The 19,853-nt window shown below is 39.8% G+C and overlaps 1 protein-coding gene across 2 annotated transcripts in view; it reads left to right on the forward strand.

The window, feature by feature from the left end:
* Positions 1-19,853, forward strand: part of tox3 (TOX high mobility group box family member 3) — a 280,269-nt gene that overhangs the window by 184,538 nt on the left and 75,878 nt on the right. The gene's annotated exons all lie outside the window — the stretch shown is intronic.

Below are 19,853 nucleotides of genomic sequence, written 5' to 3' on the forward strand. Positions count from 1 at the left end.
CATAAGTAGTCCTGTGGCGTTTGATGTGGTTATGGACTCCCTGCTCCAAGAGTTTGACAATAAATAACAATTTGTCTATTTTTGACAATGTGGCTCTTCAGGTGAACCAAAATGAAAAGTTGAGGTTCTAATGTGTGATTATCATTACTGATGACATATTTATTTCGACCACTGTTGTTCCATGTTGGTATACTGATTTGACTTTCTCTCGTGGGCCTCTGGACTTGTGTGAATGACTTTATATAAAAAAAAAAAACCCCTTTCATATGTGCTAGTTCAGCATTGTGGCTATAAACAGCATCTTCTCACTGAGTGAAGTCATTCATTAAGTGTCACGAGAGCAGAGCAGAAACACACACCTGCAGTTCAGGCAGATGTTCCATCAATTATCACTCGTCTGTTCTTTTCCAGTCTCTCCCAGCACACACCCATACATCGTTCCTGGAAGGTGACCACAGCCTGGATACACCTGAGGGTCCTTTTCAGCACTGATCTGACTTCTTTATTATTCTATTTCAGTTTGAGTCATCGGACTACAGCCCTCCCCAACGCTTTGATAACTTAGTTTCTGGAGAAAAAAAATAACAAAAAAAAAACCCACAACATAAACCCAGTTAAAAAGCACGCTGTCACAAAGTGCTTAGTTTGATAGACTCAATGTTTTAATGCTAGCTTAGCTGTTGTCACACAGCGTTTCAGGGAGTGAAAAATGAAGCAGACTGTCCTTTCCTCTTAAGTCTGAGAAGTTAACCTGCTTTAGAAACTGCCTTACGTGGGATATCAGGTGAGGATCATCCAGCATGAGGGATCAAATCTCATCATCGCTGAGCACGCAAGGTTTAAAGATGTTAATACATAGGAGAAGCACATGCAGAGAAGGAGGAGGTGACAGTGACTAAGGAATAGAGGAGACTCTCCACGGAGTAAAAGCGAGAAAGATAAAGAAGTAAAGCAGCTTACAGATACAGGAGAGAGGAGTGAAGGAGTCAAGGAGAGGAGGCTATCAGTCCTGCAGCTCAGCTGAGCACAGGAGAGAGAGGCGGGGAATAAGAGCAGGAGCAGCACAGGCCAAGTGTTTGAAGTGGATCACTGTAGGCCAAACATCTGAAGAGGACAAGACTGCAAACATGTCACACTGCAGCCTGCTTGCATTTAGCAGCAGATGTTTGGTCTCTTCATCTCTGCCAGTGGTTCCCTCATCTAGGTTGGTCTGACCTAGTGAATGAATAATGTATACATTTTTGTTTCCCTTTCAACCCTTGCACAAAACAATGAAGCTCCCTGACACAGTCAACTCCTTGTTCTCTACTGTCTTCTGTCCAACAGTGGGTGTAAAGTCCATCACCTGAGGCCATGTCAACACCAGGAACGGAGACACACATTACTAATTCACATGTCCACCCTTTCCCAGAAGGCCTTGGTAGCAAGAGTGGTAATCTCAGACCTATCCTCCTAAATATAGGCAAACAGAACTGTAACAGCCCATCTACAAATCTTCCCCTGCTTCTCTCGGCTTCAGAATGCTCAGCCACGCTTCCTCTTTAACTGTGTAATTACATCTACGCTGCAGCGACCAGTTTATCGTCCCCGTGCACTGACATCTCCGGGAGTTTGCTCCTAATTTATGGCTGCACAGGGATCAAACTTTTAATAATATTTTGGTAATATCATGGCAGGCCTAGCCGCACCCCTGTGATGGATGAACATCCGATCAAGACATTACAATTCCAAGCATGACGGCGTTTTGGCACTGAGCAGCTTTAGACCCTCTTCACTCTTTTATAGGGTCTTGCGGCGGCACTAGAGCAGAGCCAGGGCCACAATGAATTATAAATATGAGACTAAAAAGACTTGAGTGATGGACAAACAAGGACAGGGTGGGGCTGACTGATGCACCCTGTTGTCCTGCTGGACGCTGGTGTTCACTAATGATTGGATGCTGAATAAAGAAGGATCCGTGAGGGAGCAGTTCATGGACAGTGAAAGGCAAATCTCTCTAGGATGCTGACTAGTCAGATGTGTTTGGATAATATTTTGAACCATTACAAGAGCCGCACAGTTTCTACAGAGTTCTGAGGTCAGAGGTTTGCAGCCTGTCTCTGCTGATGGTTCTAGGTTCTCTGTTTTTTTGTTTTTTTTGGATACCCTAAATTGATACATTATTTTCTGGTTCTACTTTTTCTGTTCTTTATTATTTTGTGGTCAACTGAGACATGTTCATAATGTCTACAGCCGTGCTCTGTGTGTTTTTATAATAAATCCAAGTTTAAACTTTTGGTTAATGGTGGTTCCATGGTGTAGTGGTTAGTATGATTGTTTTTCAAGCAGAGAGCAGGGAATTCTGGGTTTGATTCCCAGCGCAACCACATATCACCTCCCGTGTCAGTTGCAAAGACATACTGTAAATTCTCCCATTGTGGCATGAGTAAGGAACTCAGTTATTACTATTATGTTTCCACTCTTTCTTCTTAGTTTTTGTGGTGGCTCACATTTGTGGTACATGGAATTAAACATTCCTATTCTTTTTAATGAACCACTTGTTGCGGAGCATTGATTGTGCAGACATTAAGCCGCTGCTCAGATAAGATAACAGCGAACATTCTCTAATCTAGCTCTGTCCTACTTCACACTTGACCAGATGGAGATGTTTTTTTTATATTGCTGAAGGAAAAAGGGTGGAGGGGGAAAATAACTCTTTAAAAATTAAATACATTATTTACACCCACCAACAGCTTAGTGCCCAGCGTAAATCAAGTCCATGGCAGGCTGTGCTCACTTCCTCTTAATGACTGCTAAAACATATGCTTTTTAATTCTTTCTCTCCCTTTTTCATTACCTTATTTCAGCTCTGGGCTTTTTTTGCCTTTCAAAACCCTGCGTGCACAAACACTCACACACGTGGAATTAAAGTGGTTCTCAACTTTCCAGTTAAAATTCAAAGAAAAGTACACAGTGAACCCCTGTCCAACCAAAACTAAACCCAACCTCTTTTTATTTATTTATTTTTTGTTAGCCCTGTCTCTCCTGCTTCCTCCTCAGAGGAGAGAAGAAGGAGGATCGGGGGACAGGTTGTACCGAGCCTGTCTAACAGCGGCAGCTGCCTTCTTTGTCAACACGCGTCAGATAAAGTCAGCTGGAGGCCATTGTTGGCAAGTTACTGTTCTTTAATGGGCGGCAGTAGGAGATTACCTCTTGAGATTTATAAAAATGGTCAGTGATAAAAAAAGAAAAAAAGAACAATGAGTCTTAACCCACTTGGGTAAGTGGTTCTTATACAGCACAGGAAGAGAGGGGATCAGAGCCCTCACCTACAAACAGAGGAGATTCTCTGCCCTCAATTAGCAAACAAGCTTAGTGATCCAATTGTCTGTGAAACAAAGGAGAAAGAAGGTAAATGTGTTTGATATGAGGGCAGGATCAAGGCCACAGATAAGTTCTCGGGTTTTGTTCAGGTGACACGGAGAACATGGGAGAAAAAAATAGCTTCTGTTGGTTAACTTTAAATGCTTTACTTTTATTTTTTTTATTTTTATTAAATGTATATTTAAAAATATATACATATATGTATGTATTAGGGCTGTCAAAATTATTGTTAATTAATTTGTGAAATTAATCAGAATATGATTTGGCACATTTAAATGTAAACAGAATTAAACCCTCCGTCCATCCACCTATCATGTCATTGCTAATGCACATTAATGCACACTGCATTCATGTCATTACACACACTGTTATTTGCACATACAACAGCAACTATGATGCGTTCAATAAACAACTATAAAGATCAAAGCAACAACTGAAATCCACCAACACTATGAATAAAGTACATTTTTTTAGATTACTTGACTTTTGAATTATTTCCATATTAATATGTTTATCAATTGGATTAATTACATATAAAAACAGGTGTGAAACACAAACATTTACCTGCTAGTAATATACAGCTAAAAGCTTTTTTTTGTCATGTTTAGTGTTGCTGACTGCTCTGAGTATGATTAATCAAGTTTAATTGCAATCACAATAAAGTATGATTATTTTAATTAAATGAATTGTGACTAATCATGATTATTCATGACCCATCCACAATCATCAGTTTAGAACAAAAAAGCAAAACCTCTCTTAGTTCTAAAATGAACCAATGAACAGCTCACTGTTATTTTCCAGTTAATACATTTCTTTTTTAAAGACCTTTCAGCCGACCCTGGTACATCGTGTATGACGTCATCTACATGAGCTGAGCTCCTCTTGATAAATATTTTGAGATTAAAAGCGATGATCCTGCGGATGTTCGGGCAGACGTGCACGGCCAGCGTATGTTTTTCGCGTTAAGAGGATATGTTTTAATTCAACTAGAGAATAATTATTAAAAATCCTAGGCTGCAATCCTAATCTGTGCTCTAATCAAAGCATGAGCCGTAGTCAGATTAAATCTAACACCACATTTCCATCTGCTTCTTACATGTCAAAAGAAATACACATTTCCTTCAGAGGAGAAAACAACAGATTTAGATGTGAAGGTCTTAAGATCAGTGTTTTCCATGTCAGTATGGATTAAAGTGATGACCCTGATCCTGGTCTGTACAACAAGGACAGAGCAGCGGCAGTAGTCACTGACCAAAACCCACAAAAAAGACAAGAAATGTCAGCTATAAATGGTATACAGATCTAGATTCAATTAAATATATTTGACCTCTTCAACAATTGACCGCTGTAAAATGTTTTTTTTCCACCACCCAGGAATTTTAATGTTTTCTACTTGGCTCAAAAATCACACTCGTTGACAAAAGAACAAAGATACTGAGAAGATAATAGATCTTAACAACTAATGTTGACCAACCAACTAATCTTACCATCACAAAAAAAACAAACAAAAAAAAAACTCAAGTCCCTCCCTCCTCCATCTGTTTTTTGGGGTTGTGTCATTTTTAAGTTTTTTGTTTTTTTGACTGTGGTCTGGTTTTTACCAAATACACGTCAACGTCTGCGATACATGCTAAATATATGTTTGCTTTCAATCACCTGCTGGTCAGTGGGAAGAGTTAGAATGATATGTAGATTTAACAACGACGTGGACCAGTCTGTGGGGCAGTCCCTGCTTGTCAGTCTCATACCCCACAATTTCCACAAATCCAGTTGGATCAGTAGGCTTTCAGGTCAGATTTACATACAATTGCAGAAACAACATAGCAATGCTATGTTTACGATGCTGCTACATTTTTTCCCCCACTGTATCTGTGTGGATTTATACATCCATTCATACGGGGACATTTTCTTTTCTCCCAACATTGTCTTCTCTGTCAGCTCTCTCATTGAGACTGACAGGACAACGACAGGAGGCTTCTATTACCACAGCTGGCCTCGGCTGTAGACATGTTAGCCTGTGGCACTTTGGCTGTTTGATAATACAGTTCCTCGTGTTCACATGTGTCTGGGGTTGTTAAGACATTGGTGACAGCACGCTGTCTGTCTTTATGCTCTGTCATACTCTGCCTTGTGAAAAATGACGACCCTGCCTGTGCACAGCTCACTGCCCCTCACACTTTGGATTATTTGATTGCTCACTTGCTCACACACATACACAAACACCCCCCCAATATATCATACAGTAACTCCACTGCTCATCCCTCCTTCAGAATAACCCTGTTTCAGTGTGGCTTGTTTTATTCATTCTTCTTTTAGTGACTGTAAATATTGTATGTAATATTTTTGTTTGATACTGAAACATTTATTTCTGTCTGTTAATAAGAACTAAAGCGTGTTCCTGCTTGGTGTCCTCACCGTGGTTCACCTACTCACTACAAGTCCCTGAAACAACCTGTAACACTACCTCTCAGTCCATTGCATATTTAATGAAATCCAACTGAAGAAGTATCTCAGTATAGGCGAGTACTCATGTGAAACCACTCGTACTTGTTGGTATTAGTACAACCTTATTTTTTAGTAATCTGCCCATGTTACAGCAGCTGCTCTCAGAGTTGCTTTTTTATGTTTTGACCAACTCCGTGTCTGTAGACAAAATGTGTCCATTGGTGTGTTTTCGGCATTTTTTTGTAGCTCTCTCATATGTTGATATGTGAAACAAGTAGCCAATGTTGGACATTAGACTATATTCAAAACATACGTTTTATAATTGCTCAGAAAATAAGAATCAATGACAGGAAACGGAAGCCAGTATTTTCACTGCAGTAACACATGCATAGAAGAAAGATCTAAAAAAAAAATCATATTGTGTGAAGCCTCACATTCTGAGGGTTATTTAGGTTTAAGCAATACACAAATTCCCTTTACATGTTTTTTTTAGTTACCACAGTGATGAAATATGACTAAATCAGCCTCTGAGGTCATCATTAAACCTGCGGTACATCACATCACACTGACCAATAGCCAGTAAAGTCTGTTAACAGATCTAAGGACAGTAATTGTCTCACACACACACACAGTGTGTTGACACATAACTGCAGATACAGATCATAAAAGGGGGGAAGTATTATCATCTCTCATTACATCATTGATGGAGGTTATTGCAAAGACATAAACCACTGCTGCAGGAAATTACTTAACAACTGTCATAAATGTCAGTTAAATACTAAATAGTACTCTGTTAATGCCCTTCTTCTCCACTCCATTTATATGGTGTAATGTGTTTTTTTTTTTTTTCTTCTTTCCTTTGCGAAATGCAGAACCGCAGGATCCGGTAGTTAATATTAAAATAAAGAATTCACGCAAGTGTGTGAGGTATCACCTCTGAGCACAAACACACCTGCCTGACGCTCAGTCAGTGGAAGTTTCCTCTGAAACGGCTGATTTTTGGAGAATAGTTTCTTCATGGTGCATTTTGTGGCACTTTGATGTGAGCACGGTTCCAGATGGATCCCCTTTGAAGATAAAAGACCTGTAAATCTGTGGACAATGTTACAATGGGCCGGCCCTGGTATGTGCAGTCAAGAATATCAGCCACTCTTACTGGCAATCCTTTTATCCACATCTCAAGGAACTCCTTCGATAATTGTCCATCGACTGCTCGTTCCTAAATCTGAAATGCCTTCACTCCCTGCACTGACCTCCACCATGCTCTCCACGGGTCATGTTTTGGTGATGGAACTCTCTCAGAGAGTTATCTAAAGCCACCTCACCAACTACCACAGACTTGGTGGACCTCCTTCTCATTTGTGTCCCAATTATCACTGAGAATTTTGCTGCGGGTTTCCAAATGTCAAGCGTCCTTCGTGATATTTCTCTCACAACTCCTCAGAGGAGAAGATTCAGTAATTAGTGCCTGTGGGAAGTGTCAGTGTGATCACAGGGCTAAGCATCACACCTCACTGAAGCACTCCTTCATAGCTGCTCCACGCTTGCATTTTTCAGACAGGGATTTTGCTGCAGAGAGCCCCTGAATCAGACGTCAGGGTGGTGTCAACAGTGTGCAGGGAGGAGTGGGGGGAGAGGGGCTCTCTGATTTCTCACAGTCTGGAGAACAATTCTCACAAATTAGTTTTTTTTACTAAGTTTGAAAGTAAGAGTTGCAGAATGGGGATAAGTGATTTGTAATTTTAGCAGATACTTCAGGGATTCAAACTAATAAATAAAACCATTGCTGGTGAGAAGTACTGTGTGTTACGTCCTGATGAGTCTCTGAAGTAAAATAACCCTTTGTCTTTTATTGGAAACAGTGTTTGTGCAGAGTTGATGTCTTAGTTAACCTTGTTCGCCTGAATTTTTACTAAATGTACATTTGTACAAACAAATGCAATGTTGTTGTTCTTCTTTAGCAAGTTCACCTTTTATTTTGTCACACAAATGTCTCACATTTGTTGCGGCATTTCTTCGGAATCTTTACACAACATCCACTTCATCCACTGACTATCTATTCCCCACTGCGTCTTGCTCGAATACACACATGATGCACGATGTCTAGTACTACTGGTGAGGAAGTATGGTGAATCTCTTTTAACCTCTTGCCATTCTGACCTAGCTCTCCACTTCTGCATGTTGAAATGAAGAAGAATTGCATTTCCTCACATTGGAACCTCTTCAGATGAAGAACCTTTTAGTGCGTATGCTTTAAAACAAGCAAAATGGAATTATTCTTGGAAAAAACAGGTTTAAAGAAATTGGTGTTAAATGCATTAGAAAAACTGAAATTAAAGACAAAAACAAAAAAACAATTGTTTCATGAAATTAAGGTGGTTCACCAGTCCCAAACCTTCCGGGTCAACATTTGAGGGTGTGTCTGAAGTCCAGTCTTGAGTCTTCCTTCATGCGATTTAAGTACATCCCAGGTCCAACTGTCGGACTGGAGGCTCCATCTCTGCAGAATGAACCTGAGAACAGAAACCACATCCCAAGGTGTCAACATTCCCTTCTGTGTGACCCACGTCTGCTTTTTATCCATCATCTAACCTCACTTTTATTTATCCGACCGAGTACTTAAACATTTACTCTAGACTTTAAAGCTTTGTTTAAAAGGAGAGCGGGGATTCAGGAGCCCAGTAAAGCTGTGGGAAAATCGACTGATGCCGTCGCTCAGCTCAGTGTCTCCATTTGATATAAGAGCTATTCTATGCAAAAGCACTCCCGACTCACTCCCCCCCGCTCCCCCTTTGTCACTTAAAGAATGCTCGGCGCCTGTGGATTAATTAAAGTCTAAACATTAAATATTGATTGATGCATTATCAGTGGCTCACAGTCGCCTCCTCTCAGATTGATTTCCGCTGTGATTTATTGTCATATTTGCAGAGTCATTTCACTTGATAACAAAGAGAAATTGCTTGCAACCTTGGTACCCCCACCATTAGCCCCCCACATTGACAGGCTCCCTGGTACTTAGCTCTCCTCTCAACGCCCCCTCTTTATTCCTCTTGTTTTCTGCTGTCTGTTTTGTTCTTTTTCTCTCTGGCTTGCCGACTTCTCCTTCATCTCTGCTGTCATCCGAACGCCGTCCAACAGCATGGATGCGGTGCCATTTTTCTTAGGGTTGTTTATAAGGTGGTGTGGCTGCACAGGAGTGGATGTTAATAAATAAGGAAAATGAACAACGTACATGTTAAAAGAAAGTTCTGTGGGGTTGGTATTCATTTATTTGAATATCTCCAGCCTAAAGTTTTTATTTAAATAGTATGTTAATGTAACTTCACTGCTCCATAAAGGACCATAAATATAGAAGACAAGAAGAAAAAGAAATTAAATTTTCTTTTCTATTTTTGTGTTTTCTTTTCAAACGTCAGGTGTGATTTCCTTTCCCCTCAGCTATCAACTGTCAACAGCTCTATTAATTTGCAGCCGCAGACTGATTTATAGGCTTATGAGTCTTTGTTTCACATCATCATTTGTTTGCTAGATATTTGCTGCCAGCTCCCAGAGTGATGGCACTGTTCCATTCCTGCATGGAAAATACACTTCATTTAAATAAAGGCATAGAAAATACACAGAAAGACTAGTTTACACTGACAGTGTGTACGTTGGATAGACAGAAGGAAAAAATCCATCTGGCTGTTGTCGTTTTAGCACCATGTTACTCTTCACTTTTCTGTTAACGTTACATTAGCTTCTATTTTTATGTCAGCATTAGTGACGCACATTACTGCACTCACCTACACTGTGTTAAAACAGAAAAATGCTTTGTTTACCAACACCTAATATTTGTAAAAGTTCTTTTCAAATCTTCTGATTATTTCCAGGTCTGGGAACAAATTGAATTTTCCTGATTACATTTGCATTTGGTCACATTGAATTATGCAATATGTCCTAATTTGTTTTGGTCTCATCCCTATCCTGCAGTGTGTGTGTGTGTGTGTGTGTGGGGGGGGGGGGTAACAATGAAGATCTTGTCCTAATTTTTAAGTCAGCATTTAGTTCCTGGATTCATGTCCTCCTCACATGGTAACACACTGTGTGCTAAACTGCATTATCTCTCATGAGGATATGGTTTGGGAAACCTGTTTCCATATTAGATGCTGGATGAACAACTCAACACATGTGACGTTAGACCTGGAACTCTTTGCAGTCCTGATTTGTTAGAATTAGTCTTGGAAATTTATGAAGAGAAAAAAAGATAAAATAAAATGAGCAGTATGGTGTGTAATCTTTATGTTAAAATCATCAAAGTAATGTATTTTTAAAAACAAATAATAAAAGGACGCAGGATAATTGTGTTTTATAATGCAAAGATTCACATTTTGACATTTCCAGTAGTTAAATTCTAATTTTTATTTGCTCACTATGGGAATTTTCAGTGTAGCAGCACATTATTCATTAACAATACCTCTTCTATCCCGGGCTCTCTGCTTAATCAAACCGCCTCTTTGTGTTTGACATCCATAATCAGAAGGCAGTGAAGGGAATTGTTCAATTAACCCTAATTAACATTTTAATATTCTACAAACTACATGAAGATTAGCCGTGTGTGTTGAGTGTTTCAGAGCATGTTCACACATGCTCTACAAGCTCATCTATTCTCTGGGAGCAATTAATTAAGGCTAAATTTGCTAATTGTTCATTTGTATTTTTCCTATTGGCCCATCATGATAAATCACCATGCGGTAATTCATCTGGTAGGACTTACTTCATCTCTGTCGCACAGCAGCTCGCAGCGCGGCTGAAGATGAAATGTTCATTGTTAGCATCATCTGTCACACTGTGGGAGAAGAGTGATGAAACAGCTGTGATTGGCCGGGGCTTCCACCAGTCTTCTCCTCCATACACAGCCTCTTCAAACTAATGCAGCCCTGGATTAATAATCACTGTTAATGTCTGTATTTTACCACAGTGACAGGTAATAACTGCACTACTCCAAAGTTCAGCTCAGTGTCTTTTTGTTTTCTGTTTTAATTATAGCGTGGATTTCTCAGTACACTTGTCATCTACACTGCATTAAACTGTTTTTTGTTCTTAATAAATTAGGTCATAATAATACATTTTATATTAGTCAACAAAGAGTGAAAGTAGTACATTCACCGGTGTACTGGAGTCTAGTACATTCACCAATGTATAAAAAATATAACTTACACAGGTCATGATGCAACACTTGGCATTTTGAGGACTATTTTCCCCATATACCAACATTCAACAACTTCAGATGTGAAACAGTTTCCCTGAAGAATATTTTGCTGTTGCCATAAAGTAAACAAGCATTTACGGGAGTATTCTGTAAATGTTTAAATTCTGATTTGTTTTCACCTAACTACGGACGATCGATGCGATTCATCGCGTTTTAATATGTCAATCGATCAGCAGACCGACGTAACTGCATCCTGTCTTTAAGGACCGTCCAGCATGTAGCTGTCCTTAGCATTATTTTGGAGCTTGACTGCAGCAATGTCCACAAATGGTAAGTGGAGATGTTTTCTCTTTCTTTAATAACATGCTAATAGATGTTAGTTTTAAGAACTCTGACGTGGGTATTGCTAAATAGTATGATTTAACATATATAAGGTTCTTATAAGATTAGGAAATACTTTATAACACTGTTTGTATTGCGTCTCATTTTCTCCTTTTTTGGACAGCTAGTCAGACCTAACACAGATGATCTATTCTTGTACTGCAAAATATAGATAATAAATACACTGTGCTAAGTTGGAGGGGTTCGTGTTCCTGTTATAAAACAAGTACTTTATTTACTTTATCACTGATTGGTGTACATATCTATTTTGTAATCTGTAAAACATATATGTATTTGCTAATTATTTAATTAATATACTACAAATGTTGTTCATCTCATGTTAATTTCATTATTGAATTATTTCAGCAGTTTTTACTGTTCAAGCTGTTCACTGTATGTCCAGTTGCAGGGTAACTTTAAATAATGTAATATTGGTAATTATGTTGTTCTAATAATAATAATATTTTAATCTCACATAGGTTGTTGTACAGATGAAAAATCCTCACCGTCCAAGACATGGAGAGAAACAGATCCATGGATGAAAAGGCTGTAGAAATGAAGGAATGATGAAACCAAGTAAAGGTAACTTTTTTATTATTATTAAAAATACATTTTTCCTTGAACAAACTGATGGAAAAAAGATATTAGTGTTTGATACAGGGTCAAAAAAATGAACATGAGTCCTGATAAAAATATGTTCTTCTTTCTGCATGTTTCCCATCTAAAATTATCAAAAAAAAACATCATGACAATAGTCTGTTATTCAAGTAATAAGTCGAGTTAGCAATAGATAAGGGTTAGCAAAAAAGGGTAAAGTTAGTACAGAAATGACAAGTTTATCTAAACATTGAGAAATAATTTGTCCTACATCATTATTCTCTCCTGCTAAAAAACAAATCACTGATGCTGTGGCCCTCCTCTCTCCTCTCTCCTCCTTCCTCTGTCCTCTGCAGTCACTTCCAGCCTCACGTATTGGCTCTAGCCTCCACCAATCGTCTTATTGATCCCAAATGAAACACTGAACTCATCAATACGGTCTTAATGCGAGTTTGTTGTTCAATCACTTGCCATTTAAATCACCCCGGCTCTCGTCCCACTAGCCATCCGTTTTCTGTCATGCAATGCACGTCTCAACAATTTGCTTTGTCATTTTGGGAGGAGCGTGCAATTATCATAAATATCTCCCAGCACTCACTTTATCAACCACTCGCTGTGGTAGAATTCAGGACTTTATCTCCTTTGTATTCTCTTTTTTATCACATGTTGAAAATAAGTGCTTTCCTCTCAGCACCAGTACTTACGCTGGCCTATTCTTACATCTTCAATGAGGTTCCATGAATGTCACAAATGAAGTCAAAGTGCAAGCCCATTGATTACGCTGGTAATTAAGATGTAAATGTGGCCGTGGGCTGGTGAAGCCGATCACACCTGTGATAATAGCAGAGTGCTGTTAGCATCAGCAGGGGTCTGACTCCAACACAGTGTACCGCCTTATCAAAGTTTGGAGTGTATGTTCTGTTTAAGTATAGGCTCCACTCCTAATTTATGCTGTTTGCCCATCTGCTGAAGTCAGCGGTGGATCACAGGCCTGCACTGTAATGACACTTTTCTCCAGTGGGTGCAAGTGTCCCCTGATATTTCCTCAGTGCAGGGTGACTCTTGTGTCAGCCACCTGGTTAAACAAAGCACAACAGTAAGACGCTACCGTGTTAATGAGAGTCACGGAAACTGCCAGGTGCGATGAATATAAAAGGTTGACAACATGAGCTGACGCTCCAGGCCCCCCGGCAGTTCTGTCTCTGTGTGAGAGGACAATAGATTTAAACATATACATTAACGAGAACCCTGAGCTGACGAAAGGCATACATTAGAGAAAATGTATCACCAACAAATTAGTGCCACATAACGATGTATTTGTCCACTCCGATCACCGACTAGTGAACCTGTGAGGGACTAGTGAACTTTCTAGAATGTACACCACTCTTACACAACTGATGGGATTCACTCCGGTCCCAGTTGCTGGGATACAGGAGACAGCAGCAGAAGATGTTTAAATGAATTCCTGAAATTCTTAGGAACGTCCCTGCGTTCATTAGGCCGTAGATGTAGCTTTAAACTTTGGATGAGGTCCAAATGTCAATAGTCTCTGTCTGAGCATCAAACTGTTGTGCCGTCACTGACAGAACGAGGAACAAGAAGTGGTGAGGAGTTCAGAAGTAGGAACTAAGACCTACTGAGAAAAAAAAAAACATTTCACATTTTCTCTATTTGGTTGCTTCCAGTTCAGAACTGAAGAACCTTGAAACTCTCAGGGATGAACACCCACAGCATGGCTGCACGCACTGTGGACATTAACAACAGGGCACAGGGCAGTGGCTGGATGAGTGTATTCACTTGTGGGCTGTTCACCTGCTGTGCCAGGTATAGAATGGATGACACAGGGCCGGGTGGCACATCCTCGGAGATGTTTGTCAGGAGATGTTCCTCCCTGCTGCATGTTTGCACTCACAGAGGCCACTCTTGGCTCTGAGCAGAGTAGAAAACTGGGAAAACAGGCATTTGTGAGAGCCAAGTCTCCTTCTCTGAATATTAAAGAGAAGGAGTGAAGGAGAGAGGAAGAGAAAAGCAGCTATCGGGACAAAACAAAGCTGGGTTTGGAGAGCACATAATAAGCACGGCTCTTTCACTGCACACCCAGGGCTCTGTGAAAAGTGCGGAGGTTGTTGAATGGCAGAGGAAGTAATAAAAAAAAAAGAAAACTTCTTTGAAAGGCATCCTGTGTGTGAGTGTGTGTGTGTGTGTGTGAGGCTCCATAGTTATGTGTGTGAGTTGTTTTGTGTCCGACTGTTTGATCGGCCTACCTGCAGGAAAATATGTCACGAGGTATCATCAAATTCTTTAACAATTATTCTCAACATACATTTTGCTGGGTGTTTATGAAGCAGCACGTGCAACAGAAGATTGGCCAAAAGAAGGAGGCGATCGGAAAGGGCAGTGGAGATGAATGAAAGGATGTGTTTGTCATTCTGTCTGATATGTAGCATGAACTACAGAGAAACAGAAGCAGAGTTTTAGAGGGAGGTTAATCTGTGGCGTGCAGACACAAGAGTGGACACCTGAGTCTAGCATGTGGCATTTAAACTTGTGATGCTGTGAAAAAAAAGGGGAAACCAATAAGTTGTGCAGAGAAGAAGGAAACAAATTTGGTATAAGGCGGTGCTGTGACATATTTGGACCTGGTTCCTTTCTCAACTGGGAGCTAGAGAACACAACACCTGAGGATGGATCTTATATCATAGCCTAGACCAGTGTTTCCCAAACTTTTTTCCTTGGGACCCATATTTTAAAAGTCACAAACCTTTACGACCCAAGTCAATAGACAATATTCATAAACTCCTGGAAAATATGATGCGAGACGACCCAACAAAAAAAAAAAAAAACTCTTGCGACCCACCTGAGGGTTTCAACCCAGTCTTTGAGAAACAATGGTCTAGACCAGGGGTGTCAAACTCATTTTTACCAGGGGCCACATCAACAATACAGATCTGTTTGAAGGGCCGGTTGTAAATGGAAGACAGTATAGATCGGGGGTCATCAACCCTCGGTCCGCAGAACAGTACCAGTCCATAGGTCATTTGGTACCGGGCCACAGTGGGACACAGACAAATACATGTTTCTGCAATTGATTATTATTTATTCAACCTACAGATATCGGCCATTGCTGTGTAATAATGAAGGTTAAGGTCAAGGAACTCTGCTGCATGGACTTTACTAAATGCTTTTTAACCTCCTGTGAGCCACATAAAACGGCTTGGCGGGCCGCATTTGGCCCCTGGGCCTTGAGTTTGACACATATGGTCTAGACAGAGCCTCCTGATTTTCCTGATTATAAATCTCCAAAACCACAGTCCATCATTCATTTTTATTAGCACTAAAAAAACGTGTTTTTGATGGGAAAAAATGTTAATCATCTCCGTTTTATAAATATTACAAAGATATAAGTATGAAGAAGTTTAAATAAAAATTTAAAATTCAACAACACATGGCTTACTAGCCTCACACATATTATAAATTGCATGTACTGTGTGCGCACAGAAGAAGCAACCTGTAGCATGTAGCAGACAGTCGGCACGTTAGCACCGGAGGCTCCGTCCTCTGTCCACGTCCTTTCCTTCCTTGTTGCTCCAGCGAAGGAATGAGGATCAGGGACACACTGGAGATCAATAGCTTACGTTTGCTTATAGCCGCCTTACTTTTCAGCCAGGACACTGATGCAGACAGCGATGAGGGGCTGTCTGAGACACAGTTAAGTGCAGGACAACCATCACAGCTGTCTGACGGCAGCAGATAAACATCTCAGTGTCCACAGACACCACTTTGTCTCTCTCTGTTGTGGGTGTAGGCACTGTAAAACATTTTTACAACACGTCTTTTACCTGACCACGGCTTTGTTGTTCGACCGTCAAGCAAACATCGAGCCTGCAAACTTTTTATGCTCTGTGTTCATACGCACTTGAACTAAGATAAAGATAATTAGTGTGTTTTTTTTTTTAACTTTTTGTGTCCGTGTTCTTAAAAATACATAAACAAGCTGCTTGCCTTAAGGCGATGTAATTTCTTCAAGATGTTCCAAGCGTTGGTTCCCCTGTAACTCTCAGTATGAGCGGTGTGAGTCAGTGTATTTCAGCTCCATTCTGTGGAATATCTAACAATTCCCAGCATCTCTCTTTGTCCAAATATCATCCGTCAATGTCATTTGAAAGAGGAATTTGTATATGTCAGAAACACAAAGGGGCTAAATTAGGAGCCTTGTTGCTCGCCAAGTACTGCAGTGTTTTTTTATGAATGCAGTTCAAGCGAAAATAGTTAATCGGGTCTAATCAAAGGATACAATTTGAGAATTCGATTTTTTCACATTTTGTAGTTTTACAAATATTAAACTATTATTATTTAGATGAATCTAACAGCTTTCTATTCTCACGTTTCTATTTTAGAATTTCTAAATCTTATTGTTTTTAAAATAAGTGAAATATTTAGTAAAAGTTAAATAATTATACATAACCAAATTGACAAATGACGACGCCAAACTACAATATCTCTTATCAGGTGACAGTTTTCCTCATTAATATTGAAGGTAAACTTCTGTCTAAAATGAGGTGTGACACTGTTTGCAAACACTGCAACAAGATGCGGATGTGGACTCCTTCTGGAGAGCACGCCGTCTGTGGCGTGGTGTCCAGTTACAGCAGTGACGACGGGGGATTGCTGACCACCTTGCCTCTCTCACTAATGACTGCAGGGATCAGACAATGTCCAGGGATCTTCTGACACACAATTCCCAATCTGTTGTTCACCTGCACCTGGTCATTCACTGCTGATACACACAACACACACAGGCTGAGAGAAAAGCCTGCGTGTGACCTCTAACACCTCTGTGGCACCCTTGAATGTTTGCTTGTTTTCCCCTCAAACAAGCCAAGATTTAAAGGAGATGTCTGTAACTGTGGCCGAGATAATGTAAAAACAAACAGAGCCCATTGATATCGGGTGATGCTACAGGAAGTTGTCAGGGAGCCACAATAGAGGGGGCAGCTGGAGGTGGGGAGGTCTGTGGGACATGTGGTGGCAGGGGCTGCTGCAGGACAATGGGAACAGGTTTGATCTCTTAATTAATGGAGGCTATTCTCTGCTGCTGCAGGTACTGAATTTTAATGCCCACAATTTTTCAATGGGATTTCTTTAGTGGCAGAGAGGAGCTGTAAAAGCTGCATATTGATCAGATTGATGAATTTAATTTCCGACCAGAGCAAATATTGTGTTATTGAAACTCTTGTCAGGAGTTAAAAGTTAAAGAAGTTTGAGGAACTGAAGTTGTTCTTAGAAAAACAGAGGGAAAAAGGCACCATTGATTGATGGAACTTCTCCATTAAGGTTCACCTGAGATGCTCTGTTTTATTCTGCTGCAGTGACTGTGCCTGTCTGGTTTTTGATATTTATATTCTGATGTTGTGTTTTTTTTTTTTTTTTCATGTAGTTTTCTATGTCCGGACTTTATTTAAGAAAAAAAAATCCCAATAACAAATTCTGTATTCTCAATGGAAATCGTTTTTGGATACGCATATTTGATTTGGCTAAAGGTTTTACACCGGATGCCCTTCCTGACGCAACCCTCACCAGGCTTTATCTTTTTTATTTATCTGGGCTTGGGACCTGTACTATAGGAATACTGGCTTGTTTACCCTAGTGGCTGGTTTCTGTATTGTCAATGAACAATATCAAATACCTACGAATATGAGATTTTCATGTACTTAAAGTAGGACAACTAAAAACATGGTCACACACAGCACAGTGTGCATGACTTGATTCGAGGAATATGTGGCTGATCACTTTATTTCTTTGCACACGAGGCCAGCTTATGACCATCCCTTTAATCAAGCTCTTAATCTTTCAGGACTTCATCACGCCGTGAATAAAGACACACACTTTTGAACACTGTATTGTAACCTGAGTTAAAAGCTTCAATGTAGTTGATAAAACTCGAGCAGGCAGTGGTACATATATTGTTACATCATGTTAAAATAGATTTATAAACAAAATGTAAGGTCTAAATTGAGAGAATTCTCTGAGTTCAGCTTCTCACAATAGATTATATCTTTGTTACTGTGCTGTTCCATGAAAGTGTAGGAAATAATACTCCAGTTTTGACAAAGGTTCATTTGCATTTCCCTGATAAACTCACTAAAGAAATGTTAATCAAATAAAAGTAATCAGATTTGAACTAGTGCTGCCTGTGTTTTTAGGACTTGTTTTCATAAAAACTTGGTTCAAAGCTCTGGAAACAAGTAGGCCTACAATTTACACCATGCCTGTTAATCTAAAAAAAAAAAAAAAAACAACAACATATGATTAAATGAGAGGTAAAATCATCACACCAGCACCATCCACTTTAAGGATCTGTTAATGAATTCTGTTCAAGACTGAAGAATCCTTATAAAACTTAGCTCGTCGTTTAACTCGTTGTCTTCTGGCGCTGTTGAGAGTTTCCATCTCCATCTTCTTCTCTCTCTTTCTCTGTCTGCATACAAACACTGTCACGTGCGCGCGCGCTAAAAAAGGGAGGGGAGAGAGTCGGAACGCACACGCGCGCGCACACGCACAGCTGACCCAGATGAAGGCCCTGCTCTTCAGTTCCTTGTGAGTCTTTACGCATCGGGTCGATCAGGGAGCAGAAACCCAGCACCACGTGTTGATTCCGGTGTCACACAGTCAACCGGGCTCTCCAGTCACCAATACACAGAGTGAGGAGAGGGGAAGAGGGAGGGAGGCAGAGAGAGAGAGAGAGAGAGAGAGAGAGAGAGAGAGAGAGAGAGAGACCTAGAAAGGAACAGTCATCATCACTACTGCGGGTCTGGGTGGAACATTCCCCTGCATGAACAGTACGCGCACAGTGCGCAGAGGCGCACAGCTTTCTCGGCGTCTTAAAATCCATAATAGTAAATAATAAAAATAGTAATAATTAAGGGTACTTTTCGGATTTAGCGTGATGTTATCAACACGGTAGCGGTCTTTTGTAAAAAATTTAAATACGCACAATTTTGATCCCAAAATTAAATTAATATTTTATTTCTAATGAATGCAAAAACTCATCACAAATATATTTAATACATCAGATCAAAAGTCAAAGCCATGGACTTTTTATATAACAATAATAATGACAATAATACTGTTCTTGGAGAACATTTTATAAAGTTTCCCCCTGTTTCATACTGGCCCCCGTTGTTAAATACAATAAATCATCCTAGCGTATAGTTCGAATTAACGCGATTTTTATTGATAAAATTTTTTTAAAGTTCAATGTTATTTGGTATCCGTCTGTTAGCTTACGGAAGTTTTCTGATTTGAACATTTTTCTTTAGCTGACGAAATATTAATACGTAATAATATCATTTATTCCTCGATATATTAAATACAGGTCAGTTTCAGGCCCCACACTGTAAACGTCGTTACTGGTGTTCATTTTTACAATTTTTCTGACATCCATCGGAAAATGAATTAAATTATTATGAAAAATTGGAAAAATATGAAAACTATTAAATCATAATTAAATATTTTAATGCTGAAAATGACATGGTTAAAACAAAACACTTTGTGAGAACTTTCCCCACCCTCTGACTTCGACTCATACATTTGTATTTATCTGTTGTTGGGTTCTGGACACTGTGTCCCACCCACTGTGTCATTCAGCCCCCGATTGTTAACACTGTATCCTCACTGTCCCCAATGAATCCCATTTAAAATGTCCCTCGCTCGGCTGGACTGCAAATCACCCTGTTTACAATCTCACACCAACACTCACATCAATTAACTGCCCATTGATTTCCCCGCCCGGGACATTACAATATTGCAAACCCTGTGTCCTCCTGCAGTTTTAGGTTTGGTACCCAAAATGTACCAGGCATGGCATGTAGACGACATT

The sequence above is a fragment of the Cynoglossus semilaevis genome, chromosome 5, assembly GCF_000523025.1.
Source record: "Cynoglossus semilaevis isolate Cse_v1.0 chromosome 5, Cse_v1.0, whole genome shotgun sequence".
NCBI lineage: Eukaryota > Metazoa > Chordata > Actinopteri > Pleuronectiformes > Cynoglossidae > Cynoglossus > Cynoglossus semilaevis.